Raw genomic sequence first — 19,936 nt, 5'->3', positions numbered from 1 at the left:
ATTTTTTTGAAAAGCAGAAAATACAAAGAATTCTCAAAAATTACCAATAAAAGAACTCAATGATTCAATCCATCCTGCCTGTGTGATAAAGCCTCCATCCAAACCCAAAAGCTGAGCCCAGGAGGGCCGCAAGGCGGAGCACCCAGAGCAAGGAAAGCCATGCTCCTTCCACAAACTGTGTCTCTTTTCATCTGCATCCTGCAACCCATCCTGAATATGACCAACTGGAAAACGTATGTAAGTTTTCCCTGAGTTTTGTGAGCCACCCAAACAAACTAACTGAACCTGAGGAGAGGGTGTGGGACTCCATTTACAGCTAGTCAGAAGTGTCATGAGACAGGACTTGGAATTGGCTTAGCGAGTGGGGCAGTCTTGCCTGTTGGAGCCCTTAGCCTGTGAGATATGACTCTAACTCCAGATACCAAGTATCAGAATTGAAATGAATTGAATTCAACTGAGCTGAACTAAGGTGAATTGAATGGAATTGAATCAAAATTAATTGAGTCAAATTAAATTGAATTATAGGTCACCTGTATGGTGTCCAAAAGATAACTGGCATGTGAAACACACACACACACACACACACACACACACACATCTGGTGTTATATGCAAAGTACTGAGTGTTGCTAGTACAGAAGGGAATACAGAAGGAAAATCAGTTTGATTTTCTTATAATTCAATGTCAAAAGTGTTAAATTTACTAAAATGGTGAGGGTTTCTTTTGTTTGTTTTTGACAGTCCTGAGGCTTAAACTCAGGGCCTGGGCACTAACCCTGACACTCTTTGTGCTCAAAGCTAGTGCTCTACCACTTGAGCCACAGTGCCACTTCTAGATTTTTCTGAGCAGTTTATTGGAGGCAAGAATCACAGGGACTTTTCTGCTGTGGCTGGCTTTGAACTGCAATCTTCAGATCTCAGCCTCCTGAGTAGCTAGGATTACAGGCATGAGCCACCAATACCTGGATACAATGGTGTTTTTAATATAAGATGTTTGGAAAAAATTGTAGAGTGAAGCATAGTTCACCATTCTGACCAGGGCGATGTCAAAATGTATCAATTGTAACCAAGCCCAGGTAGTTCACATCTGTTATGATGACTTAAGAGATTGAGATTGAAGGATTGAAGTTTGAAGCCAGTCTAGGTAGACAAATCTGAGAGACTCTTATCTCCAATTAACCATTGAAAAGCTGAAAGTGGAGGTGTGGCTCAAGTCATAGAGTGCCAGCCTTAAGTGAAAAAAGCTAAGCAAGTGCTCGGGCCCTGGTAGCAGTGCGTGTGCGGGCATGTGCATGCACACACATTAAATTGTACGCTCTACATGTGTACTTTATTATATAATGTATAAATAGTAAATAAAGCTGGGTTTGGAGCTGGGAGTATAGAAAGTGGTAAACAGCTTGCCTGTCTAGGCCCTTGGTTTATTCCCTAGTACAGATAGATAAATAGATAGATAGATAGATAGATAGATAGATAGATAGATAGATAGAGATAGAGATAGATATATAATATAGATATACAGATAAATGAGATCTGATGATCAGATTTAAAGTATTATATAAGTATGTCAACGTGTTAATTACTTCAAATAAAATGTAGTTTAGGTGGATTTTCTGTTATTTGTGCTATAAACTTTTTTGTTATAATTTCTTATTTAAAATAAAGTGCACTTTTTTCATAACTACTATATTTATTTAGGTGAAGGGAAGACACCTGGATCCGGATGCACATGTTAATGGACCTGGGAATTCTCTGGAGAGGATTCTCCCTAGAGGCCGCACTCGAAAAAGGCCTTGGTGCCACTCATCTCAGAAGCTGGGAGGACACGAGCCTTCAGAAGTCATTGGGCCTCAGGATGTCACACATTGTGTCTGTGGGTAAGTGTGCTGAGGATGTAACCAGGGATGCACTGCACATCTCGACATTTAAGCAATGGTTGGAAGATGGCAGAGAATAGGGAGTCAAGGAAGGGGACATAGAGTTCAATGGGTTTGAAAAAATTTAGGTAGAGGGCTGGGAATGTGGCCTAGTGGTAGAGTGCTTGCTTGCCTAGCATACATGAAGCCCTGGGTTCGATTCCTCAGCACCACATACATAGAAAAAGCCGGAAGTGGCACTGTGGCTCAAGCGGTAGAGTGCTAGCCTTGAGCAAAAAGAAGCCAGGGACAATGCCCAGGCCCTGAGTTCAATGCCCCAGGACTGGCAAAAAAGAAAAAGAAAAAATGCAGGTAGAAACACAGCTCGGAAAGCCACAGGAGAAGGAGGAAATATTTGAAAAGTGAGGTGGCTTCCACTGTTGCTTAAACTACAGACAGGCCAAGCAGCGCAAGTCACTAAATGACCCAGGCGGCTGAGGCTGGAGCATCACTTGGAGCCCCGAGTCCCAGCTCAGCCCCGACAGCACAGAAAGAAGTAGGAGAAATTCTGTAACAACAATCACAATTAAAAAGTAATTTTGGATGTTGAAATCAGATTATACACATTAAGAAATAATCAGAAATTAAGAAGATTAAAATAGAAATCTTTGGCTTCTCCTCAACAGAGACTGGTAGACTACAATTTTTTTGAAGTTTAGAGATTAAGGGAAACATGATGAGACCTAGCTTTGAAAGAAAGCTTTGCCATCGAACTGGGGGGAAAAAACCAAAACAGTTTATGTATAGACCAGGAGCACTAGGCTAATAAATAAGCATTAAAAATTCAAATACAAGTTGACGTATTGTATGGATAATATACAATTTACCTTTGAACCATATGCATAATCCAACCTAGATGGGTAAAAAACTAAAATATAAGGTGAAAAGGCATAAAGGTAATGGGGACAAAAAGTGTAAAGAAATATTTTAGGGCTCTTTGGACAGGGAAAAGACTTTCTGAATAAAACCCACCTAAAACCGTGAGGGAAAAGTAGATATGTTTGAGTGTTATATTAAGGCAAAGGATTTCTATTCAATAAAGAATACAATAGCGCAGAGGCATGGCGCAGCCATAGACTACTCACTGAGCAAGAGTAAAGCCCTTAACTCAAAACCACCAAAAAAGATTCTTTTTAAGAACACAATAATAGCTAGGCACTAGTGGCTTACACCTATGATTCTAGCTAAAAAGAAGGCAGATCTCAGTCTGTCAATACATGAGACCCCTATCTTCAAACAACGAGTAAGAAACTGGAAGTAGAAATGTGGTTCAAGTAGTAGAGTGCCAATCATGAGCAAAAGAGCTAGTGGTAAGAGAGAAGTTCTGAGGGGCTGGGGATATGGCATAGTGGCAAGAGTGCTTGCCTCGTATACATGAGGCCCAGGGCCTTCAATTCCCCAGCACCACATATACAGAAAGCGGCTAGAAGTGGCGCTGTGGCTCAAGAGGTAGAGTGCTAGCCTTGAGCAAAAAGAAGCCAGGGACAATGCTCAGGCCCTGAGTCCAAGCCCCAGGACTGGCAAAAAAAAAAAAAAAAAGAGAGAAGTTCTGAGTTCAAGTCCCAGTATGAGCTACCCACAACACCCCTCAAAAAGAACACAATAGATATTAACAGACAGTAGCTCTCAGAGAATGCAACACTGATAACTGTCACTGAGATACAAGGACCTTCTGCAAATCAATATGAAAAACTAGAGGCCTGATAGAGAAATGAACAAATGGACAGTTCATAGAAATTTCAAGATCAGTTATAAAAATCAGATAAATACACATTAAAATAATGAAGAGTCATTTGTGGTAGTGAATTTCTATAATCCAGGCTATTCAGGAGTCAGAGTTAGAAGGACTGAAGTTTGAGGCCGGCACAGACAAAACATTAGTGAGGACTCTAGCCCCAAAAGCCACCCAGTGTGGTTGCGTCCGCAATCCCAGCTGCTTGGGAGGTGAAGGTGGGATGACCAGGCCAACAAACAGTTTGTTTAGTTTGCTTGGGAAACAAACTAAAAAGCAGGATCAGAGGCATGGTTCAAATCATGGCCTTCCTAGTGCAGGCCATGCTCTAAGCTCTCGTTCCCCCAAATGAACATTGAGGATGTTATAGAATGATAAAGAGTTGAAAAATACCAAACGTTGTTCAAAACAAGAATTTTTGTTCATGGGAATTCTTACCGCTAAGAGGTAAATTGTAGACAATTGTGTGTACATTCAAATATCCTACAACCTCAAAAACATTCACATGTTTTTAAAACATTATTATTATTAATATTATTATTTTGAAGCAAGGATTGCTATGTAGCCAAGGCTGAACTCAAACTCGCGGTCCTCCTGCCTCAGGCTCTCAAGTGCTGAGATTATAGTGCTCCACCAGACCTGACTTAAAATTTGCACACTTGTTTGTTTGTTTAATGCTGGCATTGGAGTTTGTACTCTGGGCCTTGGCACTATCCCTTAGCTTTTTCACTCAATGCTAAGTGCTCTACCACTTGAGACACATCTATATTTATGGCTTTTAGGTGGTTAATTGGAGATATGAGTCTCAGAGACTTTCTCTCACAAACTTTCGCGCCCAGTCTGGCTTCAAATCATTGTCCTCAAATCTCAGCCCCCTGAGAAGCTGGGATTACAAGCATGAGTCACCAATGCCCAGCTGAGATTTGTACATTTAAAATCACATGTAGCCAGGCACCAGTGATTCAAGCCTATAATCTCAGCTACTCAGGAGGCTGAAATCTGAGTATCATTCAAAGCCAGCCTGGGAGAGAAAGTTCATCCAATTAACCACCAAAAAGCTGGAAGTGGAGCTGTGGCTTAAGTGGTAGTGCACAAGCATTGAGTAAAGAAGCTTGGGGATAGCATCCAGGCCCCATGTTAGAGCCTCAGGACCAGCGCACACATACAAAAAATTGCATGTGAAGATGTTTTAGAGGCTCATTCTTTTTTTGTGTGGTGAAATAAAAATACATATTTAAATCATTCTCCTTAGTAGTGGATGTGCTCCCATGCTATCGATTACTATTTGGTTAGATGAGTGCACAGTTCAGCTATGCACCCCTCATTTTCTCAATAGTAAGTAGACTACGTAGTAATTTCCCATTCACAGTTTTTATTTTAAGACAAGTATTATGGAAATACAGAATAAAAAAAACTCATTTTATCTGGGATAAAACATCAACCTCAGAACACCACACACAACACCATTGTATTGTGCTGCACATGCCTTGCACACCTTGCCTTTCTCCCTCCTCTCTGAAGTGCCATTAAATGTATTCACTCCAGAAAGTTATTAGCAGGGTTATAATGTAAGAAAACATTGCACTGAAAAAAATCAGAATCACCGAGATAAGAAATCTCCAATTATTTTGTGTGTCACATATTTTTACAACTTTTCCTATAAACTGATGTTTTATGTGCAATATCTACAGATAGAAATGAACCTACATTTCACTTAAGTCCAATGGAGCGCATCAAATATAAAATATAGACATAAGCCAAACTTACATGAGCAGCAGTAATTACAGGGAATCGTATGCAAAATCCAGTGTTTTGTGTTTCTTTGTTTGTTTTTATTTTTTGTGCCAGTAATGGGACTTGAACTCCAGGTCTCCCATTCACAGCTGGTGCTCTACCACTTGAGCCACACCTCTGCTTATAGCTTTATGCTAGTTAAGAAGAGAAGACTCTCATGGATTTTTGGGCCTAGGCTGGCTTTGAACCATGATTCTCAAATCTCAGCCTACTGAGTAGCTAGGATTACGAAAGTCACCACGTCTCGTATTTACATCACTGTGGAAAAGGAAGTGCCTGAACTCCCTTTCCCATTCAACTTCAACTGCTTCCCTACAATTGCAGCAAACATCCCCTGCAACATAAAGCTGCCAGCAACTGTGTGATGCCTGCTCCAATCAACCTTTTCTGTCCAATCTGGCCTTTCTGTGTGGAGGCTGTATGGGGTTCAGAAAGGCAGCTCTTGCCTAAAGTTCCCTTTTCCAGTCACAAGCTGAATCAGCTCTTCTACATCCACTCTCTCAGCCGCATCTGCCTCTCCACTTGTTGAAGTTTAAGTGCTTCCATTTTTATCTTGGGCATTTCCTTGTAGATCAGAGAAAATTGTAAGTTTCACCAAAACCACAATAGCCTTCCATAATTATGCACCCAATTGTTTACCATGGATATTTTGGGAGTGTCATAGACTCATTTAAGAAGTCTGTAATGACCTGCTCCGACAGGAGCAATCCACACAGGTGAGCGAGCTGCCTCTCAGCGGCAATTCTCAATCTGAGAGGTGAGCATCTCTGAACATGGTACCAGGTGGGAAAAGAATCAAAGAAGAAGAAAGTTTCCACGTGACCCACAAACCCCCATCAGGGCACACTACAGTCAGCACAACACAGTGACAGGGCACAGTCCTGCAGAGAAAGACAAAGAACCTACCCACCCCCAAGTGCAGTGAGGGTGACCACCCCGGCAACAACTGAGATGGGCACGCTCACCCATTGGGCAGTAAGATTCAACAGCCAAACTCAAACCCAGAGCCAGGACACAAAACAAGTCTCCACTGACGGACCAGTGGGAACCAGCACAAAGCCAAGCCAAGGTTGCCACCTACAGGTGCAGATCTCCAGATGCACAAATCACAAAGAATTATTACAAATTTCATGAAAGGTCAAGCCAACTCGTCAGCTCCAAAAATTAGTACGTCTGAAGAGGAGATGGAGAATAAAAAGACAACTGAGGCTAAGATAGCAGAAATGATGGAAAGCCTCAGGAACGAATTCAGAAAACAATTCCAGAAGTTTAGAACTGAAGTCTTGAAGGACCTTCAGGAAGTCAAGAAAGAAATGGAAGCAAAAATGGATACAGTTCACTCCTCCATTAAAGAAGACCTTAACATCCTGAGAAGCAAAATGCATGAAAAAATAGATTTAAAATACAATTCTTTAAAGGAAGAAATTTCCACAATCAGAGCTGATCTGACAACCATAAATAGCTCGCTGACATCCATAAACTCCACACTTGAAGCCACATCACAAAGAACTGATCATATTGAATCCCGAATCTCTCTTTTGGACGACAATGCAGCTGATAAGGACCAGAAAATTACCACACTCCAAGAAACGGTTAAACTCCAGGGCAGACTAATCCAGGAGCTAGTGGACAAAGACAAGAGATATAATCTGCACATAATTGCAATAGATGAAGGAGCCGAATACCAGAGCAGAGGGCTATAACATATTTTAAATAAAGTTATTGCAGAAAACTTCCCCAATCTCACAAGGGACTCACCCAAGTAACCAAAGCCTATAGGACTCCTGGCAGACCAGACCCTAGAAAATCCTCGCCCAGGCACACAATAATCAAGACTTCAGATCTCAAGAATAAAGAGCAAATTTTGAATGCAGCCAAAACGAAGAAAGAGCTATATTACAATGGGAAAAGGATCAGAATCACAGCAGACCTCTCCACACAAACCTACAATGCATGAAGAGCATGGAAGAAAACAATCCAAGTCCTCCAGGCCAACAATTGACAACCCAGAATTACATATCCAGCAAAAATAGAATTCACCTTTGAGGGGAAAACCAGATCTTTCCATAGCAAAGAGGATCTAAAGGTGTATGTGAATAAAAAAACCAGCCTTACAGCGAATTCTAAGAGGGAAACCCCTCCCAACAGAAAACCTACAGGACTGCCAGACAGAAACAGAAAGAAACTACAATAGCCAGAGCCCAACAGAAAGAGCAGCTCAATAAAGAAAAGAAAAAAAAAGGAGAGGAAAAACAGCTTAACAGGAAAATGGAAGGGAAAAAAGTACTCTTCTCTATGATCTCTTTGAATATAAATGGTATAAACTCTCCGATAAAGAGGAGCAGACTGACAGAGTGGATTCATAAACAAAAAGTTGCCATCTGTTATCTTCAAGAGACCCATCTTACAGCAAGGGACAAAAACAGGCTCCGAATGAAAGGATGGAGCAAGAGCTTCCAAGTAAACGCACCTACGAAAATGGCAGGAGTAGCCATCCTGATTTCAGACAAGCTGGACTTCTCATTAAAATCAACTCAAAAAGACAAAGAAGGGCACTACGTTGTAATACGAGGAAAAATCCAGAATCAAGACATCACAGTGATAAATGTATACTCACCGAACAAAAGAGGCCCTACATATGTCAAGCAAATTCTCACAGAACTACAGAACAAGATAGACCCAAACACAATCATAGTGGGAGACTGTAATACTCCACTCTCTCCAAGAGACAGATCCAACACCCAGAGGATTAGCAAGGGAGCTGAAGACCTAAGTAACACCATACCCCAAATGGATCTGATAGATCTGAACAGAGTCTTTCACCCTACAGAGACCCAATACACATTCTTCTCAGCAGCCCATGGAACATACTCCAAAATAGATCATGTCATAGCCCACACAAAGAACCTCAGCAAATACAAAAGTATTGACGTCATCCCATGTATTATATCTGACCACAGTGGAATCAAGGTAACCCTCAATAACAAAGGATACCACAGAGGCTATGCAAATACTTGGAGGTTAAACCCCTCACTGTTATCTAACACTTGGGCCACAGACCAAATTAAGGATGAAATTAACGAATTCATAAGCCACAATGACAATGAAAATACATCACAAAGAAACCTATGGGATACAGCTAAGGCAGTGCTGAGGAGCAAGATCATTGCCCTCAGCACTCACATTAAAAGAATGGAAGCAGAGCAGGTAAATAACCTCACGATGAAACTAAAACATCTGGAGAAACAAGAAATGATCGAATCTAAAATAACTAGGAGGAGAGAGATCACAAAGATTAAAGAAGAGATAAATCTGATTGAAAATAGAAAGACCATTCAACAAATAAATAAAACTAAAAGCTGGTCTTTTGAGAAAATAAATAAAATTGACAGACCCCTTGCAGACTTACAAAAAAAAGACTAGAAGAGACTCATATTCATAAATCAGGGACTCCACCGGAAAAATTACAACAAATACACACGATATTCAAACAATCATAAGGAACTATTTCCAGAACCTCTACTCACTAAAAAACAATAATTTTACAGAAATGGATCAATTCTTAGAGAAGTAAAAACTGCCCAAAATGAATCAAGAAGAAATAAATCAACTAAATAAACCAATAACTTACAGCAAGATACAGGGGGTAATCAAGAGCCTCCCAACAAAGAAAAGCCCAGGCCAAGATGGATTCACCAATGAATTCTATAAAACGTTTAGTGAGGAGCTAATACCAATACTCCTCAAACTCTTCCGCGAAATAGAAACAGAGGGAGAAATCCCAAACTCATTCTATGAAGCTAATATTATACTCATCCCCAAACCAGGAAAAGACCCGACAAAAAAAGAGAACTACAGACCAGTATTACTAATGAACACAGACCCAAAGCTCCTCAATAAAATATTAGCTAACAGGATCCAGAAACTGATCAAGAAAATGATACATGACCAAGTAGGCTTCATCCCACAGACACAAGGATGGTTCAACATCCGTAAATCAATTAATGTAATTCACCACATCAACAGAACTAAAATCAAGAATCACATTGTTATCTCAGTCGATGCCCAAAAAGCCTTTGACAAAATACAACATCCATACTTATTAAAAGCTCTGGAGAGAACAGGAATAGATGGAACATTCCTCAAAACAATAAAAGCCATATACAACAGACCAACTGCTAATATCATATTAAATGGAGAGAAACTTAAATCATTCCCCCTAAACTCAGGAACAAGACAAGGATGCCCACTCTCCCCACTTCTTTTCAACATAGTGCTGGAATCCCTAGCCATACCAATAAGGCAAGAGGAGGACATCAAAGGGATCCACATCGACAAGGAAGAAATCAAGCTATCCCTATTGGCAGATGACATGATCTTATATCTGAAGGACCCAAAAAACTCAGTCCCCAAACTCCTACACCTAATAAACCATTTTGGCAAAGTAGCAGGATACAAAATCAACCTACAATAGTCAGCAGCTTTTCTGTACACCAGAAAAGGAAATTATGGAAATAATACCATTTACAGTAGCTAAAAAAAAATAAATTACCTAGGGATCAACCTAACTAAAGATGTGAAGGACCTATTTAATGAGAACTATAAAAATCTAAAAAGGGAAATCAAAGAAGACACAAGGAGATGGAAAGACCTCCCATGCTCATGCGTAGGCAGAATCAATATAGTGAAAATGGCCATATTGCCCAAAATGTTATACAAATTCAATGCAATTCCCATCAACATCCCAGCTACATTCTTCACTGAAATAGAGAAAGCAACCCATAAATTCATATGGAACAGCAAAAGACCTAGAATAGCCAAAGCAATTCTAGGCAAAAAAAAACGCAGTGCAGGAGGTATCACAATACCAGACTTCAAGCTCTACTATAGAGCCATCATAACAAAAACAGCCTGGTATTGGTATAAAAACAGACCGGAAGACCAATGGATTAGAATTGAAGATCCAGAAATAAAACCGCACTCTCACAGTCAGCTGATATTTGACAAAGGTGCTAAAGACATACAATGGAAAAAACAGAGCCTCTTCAAGTACTGGTGCTGGGAAAACTGGGCAGCCATATGCAGAAAACTCAAAGTAGACCCTAGTCTATCACCATGCACCAAGATCAACTCAAAATGGATCAAGGACCTCAACATCAGACCTGAATCCTTGAAACTACTGAAGGACAGAGTAGGAGAGATGCTAGAACTTATAGGCACAGGAAGGAACTTCCTGAATAGAGTCCAAGGGGCACAACAGATAGGAGACAGACTTGACAAATGGGACTACTACAAAATAAAAAGTTTCTGCACAGCTAAGGACATAGCCACCGAAATAGAAAGACAGCCAACTATATGGGAAAGGATCTTTACCAGCACAGCAACAGACAAAGGCCTAATATCTGTCATCTACAGAGAACTCAAAAAACTAAGCCACTCCAAGCCCAGTAAACCAATTAGGAAATGGGCAAAGGAGCTAAAGAGAGACTTCACAAGAGAAGAGATAAAAAATGGCAAAGAAACATATGAGGAAATGTTCAACATCCCTGGTAGTAAAGGAAATGCAAATAAAAACAACCCTGAGATACCACCTCACTCCAGTTAGAATGGCCTATACTATGAACTCAGGCAACAACAAATGCTGGAGGGGGTGCAGGGAAAGAGGAACCCTTCTCCATTATTGGTGGGAGTGCAAATTAGTACAACCACTTTGGAGAACAGTATGGAGGTTTCTCAAAAAGCTCAACATAGACCTACCCTATGACCCAGCCATACCACTCCTAGGCATCTATCCTGAACAACAGGTCCCAAGATATCGAAAAGACATCTGCACTTCCATGTTTATCACTGCACAATTCATAATAGCCAAAATATGGAAACAGCCCAGATGCCCCTCCACAGATGAATGAATCCAAAAAAGATGGTACCTATACACAATGGAATACTACATAGCGATTAGAAATGGTGAAATATTGTTATTCGCAGGGAAATGGTCAGAACTTGAACAAATAATGTTGAGCAAGACAAGCCTAGAACACAGAAAACAAAGGGGCATGATCTCCTTGATATATGACTGTTAAGGTGTGTGTGGGGGGCGGGGGGGAGAGACAGTAGAGACCAGGTCTGAAAAACCAAAAACTTCTTGTCAAATGGTATTTCCCACAAGTTTGGGTCAGGGACCCTACATTATGTAAATAAAACCAAACAACTACTCAACATACAAAGGCCAAAAATAGACCTCTCAGTGGATCACAATAGCTCAAAAGTTAATGTATGTATGTTCATATAAGACAAGGATAAACTATATTGTTGACATTACATTTAAAGTCCTAGGTGAATTTCCTTTGGCGTAGGCCACGTGGCTACTGTATATGTTTTTGGTACACTGTGTAATGTATATATGTCTACCTGATCTAGGGAAGGGAAAGAAAAACAGGGTGTAAGATATCACAAGAAATGTATACACTGCCCTATTATGTAACTGTACCCCTTTTGCACAACACCTTGTCAAAAAATTTGTTTAATTAATAAATTTTAAAAAAGAAGTCTGTAATGCAGAGCCATTGTTATTATTGTTATTATTATTATTATTAATCCTTGCAGTGATGAATCCAACAACTGTCAGGGAACACTGACCCCTGGACTATATCTTGACACCCACGCCTCTGGCACCATAGAGTTGTCAGTTCCTCACTAATGATTCTGCTGGTGTATGCCTGTAGTTTCCCATTGCAGTATGCCTTTTTCCCGTGCAGTCCTGGGGTAGGAGTCTTCGGAGACAGTTGTCTCCCCATACCTCCATGATGTATGTCCAGATTCTTTCTTTCTGAACTACACAAAAAATTTAGCAAAACACAAAGAGATAGTAGTAAAAGAGCATAAGAGTTTATTAAAATAAAATAAGGATATGCTGCAAGGAAGCAGAAGGCTAGCAAAGAAAGCCCAAGGAGCCCAAGGTTGTGTCTTATTGGGGCTTTACTTAGGCCACATGTGAGGCAGGCTGGGGTATAGGTGACTCTTGACTGACTGAAAGACTCCTTCCTGAAATCAGTCTTGTTGCCTGGGAGCCATGTGCTGATTCCCGGGTTCTTAAAAGATTGCATGAGATGCAGTCCATATGTATGCAGTCATAAGTTAGGGTGGGTACCTGAAAGATTATTGTGAAGACAGTTCCTGGATCATTGCATGTGTGCCTACTATCTAGTTCTAGCCAGTTTTGACAGCCTCTTTGTTCAAAAGGAAACTAGTGTTGATAAATCAGTGATCACAAAATAAACTAGATGACAGAGGCTCACCCTGTAATCCTAGCTACTCTGGTAGCTGAAATATGAGGATCAAGGATCAAGGCCATCTTGGGGAAGATAAATCCAAGAGATTCTGATGTCCAGTTAATTAGCAAAACACCGAAGTAGAAGTACGGCTCAAGAGGTAGAGACCAGCCTTAAGTGAGAAAGCTAAGGGAGAGCACAAGGACCTGAGTTCAAACTCCAGTACCAGCACAACAAAATAAATTATTATTAATTAACTAATGAATTAGACTGAAATTGGAGTGTGAAGTGATTACAATTTCTCAAGCTTGTCCCTTTTCTTATTGTTCCTCATGCCTTGTTGTGGTGAGCAAAAAACAATTCCTCCCACTGCATCATGATGAATACATTTTATGCTCAATGATTTTAATATCTGCCCCTGTGCAATCTACAAAAGTGTCTCTATTGCCCCTCTTTTGTAATGCAATGTTGTCTGTTAGACTTCCAACTCAATGTAGTCAGTAATGGAGAGTGCACCATGTAAAACGTAATGACTAGGACAAACAGTAACAGATAGGCACTTAGAGCAGAAAACAATTTACTGTGGAACTGAATTTCCATTTCTTCCTTACAAGGTCCCTCACAAAGCTTATCCCTGTGAAGTGATCACAGTTGCTCAGTCATAATGGTAGAGGAGACCACGTGGGTCATTGCAACCATTGGGAAGGGTACACTTTGTCTTGGTATTATAGTTCTTCTGATAAACAAGCATATCATCAGAGGATTCTCAGTAAGTTTTAGCTTTTCTTTTCTTTTCTTTCAGTTTGTGTGTATGTGTGTGTGTGTAAAACTGGTGTTTCTACTCAGGTACTCTCACTTGCTCAGTTTGATCACCTAGCTTGTGCTCTGCCACTTAAGCCCTTTTTCCTAGTTGTTTTGAAGACTGAGTGTCCTGGACTTTTCTGCCTGGACTGTCTTTGAACCTTGATCCTCTATGTCTTTATTTTATTTATTTATTCATTCATTCATTTATTTATTTTTGCCAATCCTAGGGCTTAAACTCAGGGCCTGAGCACTGTCCCTGGTTTCTTTCTGCTCAAGGCTAGCACTCTACCACTTGAGCCACGGCACCACGTCTGGCTTTTTCTATATATGTGGTGCTGAGGAATCAAACCCAGGGCTTCGTGTACATGAGGCAAGCACTCTTGCCACTAGGCCATATTCCCAGCCCCCTCTAGCATCTTTGAGTAGCCAGGATTATAAGCATGAGCCACAGACCTCACAATCCTCTTGGATCTAACTTCAAAATACAATTTTAACCCCTTCCATTGTGGAAATGTTTTATTGTGTAGAACCAGAATTACAACTGACAAGCTACTTCTCAAATGTAAGAATTTCCTGTAACTCTCCTCACACAGGAACAGCAGATTAGTAAACAATAAGTACTGAAAGACTCAGTCTTGAAGAATGTCAGATTGCAATCTCAATCAAATCTCAACACATCTGACAAAATAATCACACTTACTCTCAGTCATCCACGTTTTGGTAGAAAACCCTAACATGCTCACCTGCAAGTGCTAAGTCTGATCACATACTCCAGAATCATCAACAGCTACCCACAACAACTGATCTCCCTTCAGGTGGAGGCTCAGCAAGCCTCATGCTGCCTTCAAGGCTGAAAAGCCCACATCTGTGGCCTCCACCAGCACCTCCAACACATTACTGTTCAGACTTCCTGCCATCCAGATGGTTCAAAAGCCTTCTCCAAGAACTCCGCCGTGAATCACCTTACTCAGAGGCCATGCAGTCAGGGAAAATGTAATCCTCACACTCTGAATCGTTCCTAGTTGACTTGTTTGGAAAACTTCTGGGAAAAGAGTTTTTCCTTCTGGTCCAAGACTTTGTAAACTAGAACTTGGCTTATCATGGTAAATATAATCACGGCATGAATCTTCATGTTGGAACAAACCTCTAACATTGTCAGAAGAAACAGTTTTCAAATTTAAAAAATATCTCAAAATCCAAATTCTATATCAAAACAGTAAAATGTAAGGTTTTGTTATTCTTGCTCCAGGGGCACCAGCTCCTTGATTATGAAGACATCACATCTATTCCTGCCCCAGACTGCCTAGGAGCTATTCTTTTTCATAGCATAGATTCAAGGTGCAGCAAAATGCAGTTGATTTTCATCATGGAATAGAGTGCAATATTTAGAAGCAATGAACTATGTAGGTCTGTATAGTAAGAAGGACAATGTGATATGTGAAAACACAAAAGCCACGTCTGAGAGAGTTCAAGGATCAGGAGTTCAAGGCCAGCCTGGGCTGCATCATTATGTATTGTGCTAATTGTGATATTATCTCAAAAGAAGTTTCTAGCCTGGCAAAGGTGGCCCAAACCTGTAAGCCTAGCTACTCAGAAAACTGAGATCTGAGGATCATGGTTTGAAGCCAGTTTTGGGGCAGACTCTTATCTCCAGTTAACTAGCAAAAAGCTGAAGTGGAGATATGGCTCAAGTGGTGGAGCACCCACCTTGAGTGAAAATTCCAATCAAGAGTATGAAGCCCAGAGTTTAAGCCCTAGAGCCAGCACACATAAAGCTTATTGTATTATTCATCTCAAAGTTATTCTCTTTCTTGTAAGAGTATTACGCGTTTCTACTTTTCACCATGAAACTTGCAGAGACAATACTCACGAGACAGAGTTCTTTATCTCTTTTAGATATCACTTATGGGAGCAGGTATGAAAACTGTTGAATCCAACTCGACAGTTTAATGAAGCATCAGAAATTGCGGATTTGTTTTATATTGGTTTTTTTTAAACAGGGTCTCACTATAGTGCCCTAGATAGCCCAGAACTCATGATCCAACTGCCTCAGCCTCCTAAGTGCTGAGATTACAGACATATGCCACCGTGATCAAGCCATGTGTCATCAAGCATCACCAATTCTTACAGCTCTTTACTGTTTCCTTTTTCAAGAAGAGTCTGCTTCTTTAGTGAAAAGGCTTTGTATTTTCCATGTCAGTCCCAAAGTTAGAATATAGAGGAAGCTTCTAACAGATCCTTGACTGCCAATTTGATTTGATTAATAAACATTTAAGAGAGTAAACTATACTATGGCATTTCTAGATACAGTTAGATCATGAATGCTCTGACTACTGAGTGGATTAATCTCTTGATGGATTCATAATATGATGGATTTACTGAAGTTAAGTCCTTGGAGCTATAGCTTGCTCTGGTATCTTCCTATCTCTCTCTTCTTGTCTTCCATGAGGTGAAAATTTTTTCCTCCATTATGCATTTCCACCATAATGATGATCTGCCCAAGTGCATGGGCCAAGTCACCATTAACCCAAATAAGTCCTCCTTTTAGCTTGTTGTCGTCTTATCACAATGACACTAAAGTAATTAATACAAGTAGGAAAAATAACTGTTTGTGTTCATTGGCTTTTCTTTCTTTCTTTTTTTGTGTGGTTACTGATCATCAATATGAAAAATCCCAAAGAATCAAATGAAAAACTCTCCAAGCAGACATTCACTATATAGGCCTATAAGCCAGGAGGCTAAAAGAAAAGGATCTCAATTAGAAGCCAGCCTGGTTAAATAAATCCTCAAGGATCTTATCTCCAACTAGCCAGCAAAAGTTGGAAGTGAAAGTGTGTCTTCAAGTACCAGCCATGAGCAAGAAAAAGCTGAGCCAGAGTGTAAGGTTCTGAGTTTAAGCTTCAGTACTAACAACAACAACAATAGCAACAACAAACAATAAAATGGTTCCTAAATACCTAGCGCTAATAGGCAATTACATTAAGGCTTCAGGATATATACTGTATGTATCTTGTATGTATATTAACAGTATATATCCTGTAATAAGTATATATATACATACATATCCTGAATATATATACTGTGTGTATATATACAGTATATATCCTGTTATATATATACATATATGTATATATATAACAGGATATATACTGTTAATATACAAAGCCCAAGTGCTTTTCTTCATAGCAACAAGCAGAATTTTAAAACACAATATCATTCAAGTTAATACAGATGAAATATTTAAGCCTAAATGTGACCAACTCTATATTAGATATACCAAATCCTAAGGAAACTATAATACTCAGATAAAAGAAACTGACAACTAAATGAATGGGGAGATAGGCTCATGCATAGAAAGTCCATTTTGTCAAGATGTTAGTTCTTTCCAACTTGGGATTTAGATTCAATTCAACTCTAATCAAAATACTAGCAGGTTATTATGTGAGTATTGATCTTGGGCTGGGGATATGGCCTAGTGGCAAGAATGCTTGCCTCGTATACATGAGTCCCTGGGTTCGGTTCCCCAGCACCACATATACAGAAAATGGCCAGAAGTGGCGCTGTGGCTCAAGTGGCAGAGTGCTAGCCTTGAGCAAGAAGAAGCCAGGGACAGTGCTCAGGCCCTGAGTCCAAGCCCCAGGACTGGCCAAAAAACAAACAAACAAACAAACAAACCTGATCTTGAAAAGTGTATGGAAAGCCCTGGTGACTTTTACCAGTAAAACTTAGCTATTCAGGAGGCTAAGATATGAGGATCATAGTTTGAAGCTAGCTTGGGCAGGAAATTCTGAGAGACTCATCTCCAACTAACCACACACAAAAAAGGAAAAAAATGCCAGAAGTGAAGCTATGGCTCAAGTGGTAGAATATAGTGAGGTGCCAGACTTTGAAGTCAGGCCCCACCACGTGAACCCCATTTTAGAATCGAACCCTGAGCCAATCAGATTTGTACCTGTGTGCTAATCTTACTTGCACAGCTGATTGTTGTAACCTTGTTCTTTGCCTTTATAAGCCCTGTGTAATCACAGCTCGGGGCTTCCTCCTAACCTCCGCTGTGTCGGTGGGTAGGACGAGGCCCGAGTTGGCAGCTCGTTAAATAAAGCCTTGCCTTGCTTTTGCATTTCGGAGTGTCTGAATCTCGGTGGTCTTCTTGGGGGTGGTCTTGCGACTTGGCACAACATTTGTGGGCTCGTCCGGGATAGCCCCAGAGACCCCGAGATCCCAGACTCTGAAGGTAAGAAAACAGCGCTGTTTATTTGTCTTGTCCTGTAATTTGTCTGTTTGTCTGTTTTGCTTTTGCTTATACTTGTAGGGCACGAGTCAGTTTGGTTTTTGGCCGGAACTGACCAGGAGGGCCTCCTAAACGAGACTCAACCCGCCCACCTTGTACTCGGGTCCACTCCTTCTGCACCCTTGCAGGAGGTTGTGGGCCAACTCAGGTCCACTCCTTCTGCACCCTTGCAGGAGGTTGTGGGCCAACTCGGGTCCATTCCTTCTGCACCCTTGTAGGAGGTTGTGGGCCAGCTTGGGAGATCTCCAACTCGTAACTTTTTTTAGGTCTGTGTGTTTTCCTCCTTTTGTATTAATTGTTTTGTTTTTGTAGCCTTTTGGAAGAAATTTGGAAGTAAAATTGTCCTAAATAATTATTGCAAAGTGAGAAAAGGAGAATTATGGCTACCAAAATGTTTAATTGCCATTCCAGCTTCTTTGTAGGTTTTTTTGTAACAGTTTCCAGCAGGCCCACAGAGAAGCACAGGTGATTCCTACAAGTTTGTCAAGATCTAATACTGACCCTTAATAAGTTCCAGGTAAGAGAGCATGCTTAAAAACTACTTCTGTGTGGACCACCTTGTTGCTTATAATTGGAGTAAAGTGGCCCCTTATAAGACTCATTGATCTGAATCTGCGGTTCGAAGCCAGCCCGGGCAAAGAAAGGTCCCTGTGAGAGACTTGTCTCTAATCAGCCAGCAGAGTGCTGGAAACGGAGTGGTGTGGAGCTCAAAAGTGGTACGGTGCTAGTCTTGAGCTGGAGAGCTGAGGGACAGCACTCAGGCCCTGAGTCCAAGTCGAAAGTCACTCCTCCTGGGACAAAAGTGATGGAGCATCCAGAGGCAGTAAGCCACTGCTTGGATGGCAGAGATGGTGTCAGATCCTAGAGTCACTACTGTTGGCCTTTCAAAAGTTAAAGCCGGGAAGTCCTAGAAGAATAGTTCATAAGCATGCCTTTCCAATGCCCATGTCTGTCTACTGGGCAGGAATTTACCAGTCATCTGTGATAGTGGGTAGTAAGGGTAAGTTTGTCAAATGAGAGGATAGATTAAAATCTCACCCCCCGCATTTACTCAAAGCCCTGACTGGCAGTGAGAATTTTAAGCTTATACATCTGTTTAGTGAAAGCTTGTAGACCTGAGATTGTGTCCTTATTGAGATCTGTTAAAGGCCTGCAAAGGTATATTGTTAAAAATTGCAAGACCTGTCAGCTTGCCAATGCCCCCAATCAACAGATTACTAAAGGAGCTCGCCTCTGTGGGAATAGGCCAGGTGTGTATTGGGAAGTAGATTTCACAGAAATTACAAATATTTGCTAGTTTTTGTAGACACCTTTTCAGGATGGGTTGAAGTCTATACAACAAAGCATGAGACTGCGAATGTAGTGGCTAAGAAGATCCTGAAAGAAATCCTACCCAGACCAGGGGACTGAAATCCTAAGAACCACGGTGGAAGGAACCCTAGACGGCATCGCCACTTGGGTTCATTGCTTCCACGCCAGGCCAGCTGACCCCTTTGCCCTGGATGACAACTACCGTGATGGAACATGGGAGGTCTCCAAGCACCCAGCTGGGCCGCTTCGCCTTCGCCTCAAGAAAAGAAAGTTAGACTGAATATTGTTATAATTTTCTTTTTGCCTTCTTTCCTTACTACCCTGGCTGGTGTTAATGTTATTTTGGCAGCTCACTCCAAAGTGAGGTGAATCCTGCAGTCCCTTGGTAAAGTAGACTAGGGTTATAGGTTCCTGGCTGGGTGAGGTCAACGCCCCTGAGTCAGCCTGAAGAAGTTACAGAAGATGGATGATCTTCACCCATCAGCCCCCCTTTAAAACCGAGGGACCAGAGTTATTTTCGGATACTACTTTTGGCCCTACTGGCCCATGCCTTACCTCTATATCATCCCCTAGACATGCAAGCCATTGAAATGGACAGAATGGAGCCATGATTGGCTCCCAAGGTACCAAAAAGAAAAAGGGGGAAATGAGGTGCCAGACTTTGAAGTCAGGCCCCACCACGTGAACCCCATTTTAGAATCGAACCCTGAGCCAATCAGATTTGTACCTGTGTGCTAATCTTGCTTGCACAGCTGATTGTTGTAACCTTGTTCTTTGCCTTTATAAGCCCTGTGTAATCACAGCTCGGGGCTTCCTCCTAA

The 19,936-nt window shown here is 41.0% G+C and overlaps 1 protein-coding gene and 1 pseudogene across 1 annotated transcript in view; both read right to left on the bottom strand.

The window, feature by feature from the left end:
• The window catches only part of St7l (suppression of tumorigenicity 7 like), a 148,473-nt gene that overhangs the window by 23,740 nt on the left and 104,797 nt on the right, over nt 1-19,936 (bottom strand). The gene's annotated exons all lie outside the window — the stretch shown is intronic.
• Nucleotides 13,991-19,936, bottom strand: part of LOC125354411 — a 14,829-nt pseudogene continuing 8,883 nt past the window's right edge.

Source organism: Perognathus longimembris, chromosome 7 (assembly GCF_023159225.1).
Source record: "Perognathus longimembris pacificus isolate PPM17 chromosome 7, ASM2315922v1, whole genome shotgun sequence".
Taxonomy (NCBI): domain Eukaryota; kingdom Metazoa; phylum Chordata; class Mammalia; order Rodentia; family Heteromyidae; genus Perognathus; species Perognathus longimembris.
This window is presented reverse-complemented; position numbering and strand designations above follow the sequence as displayed.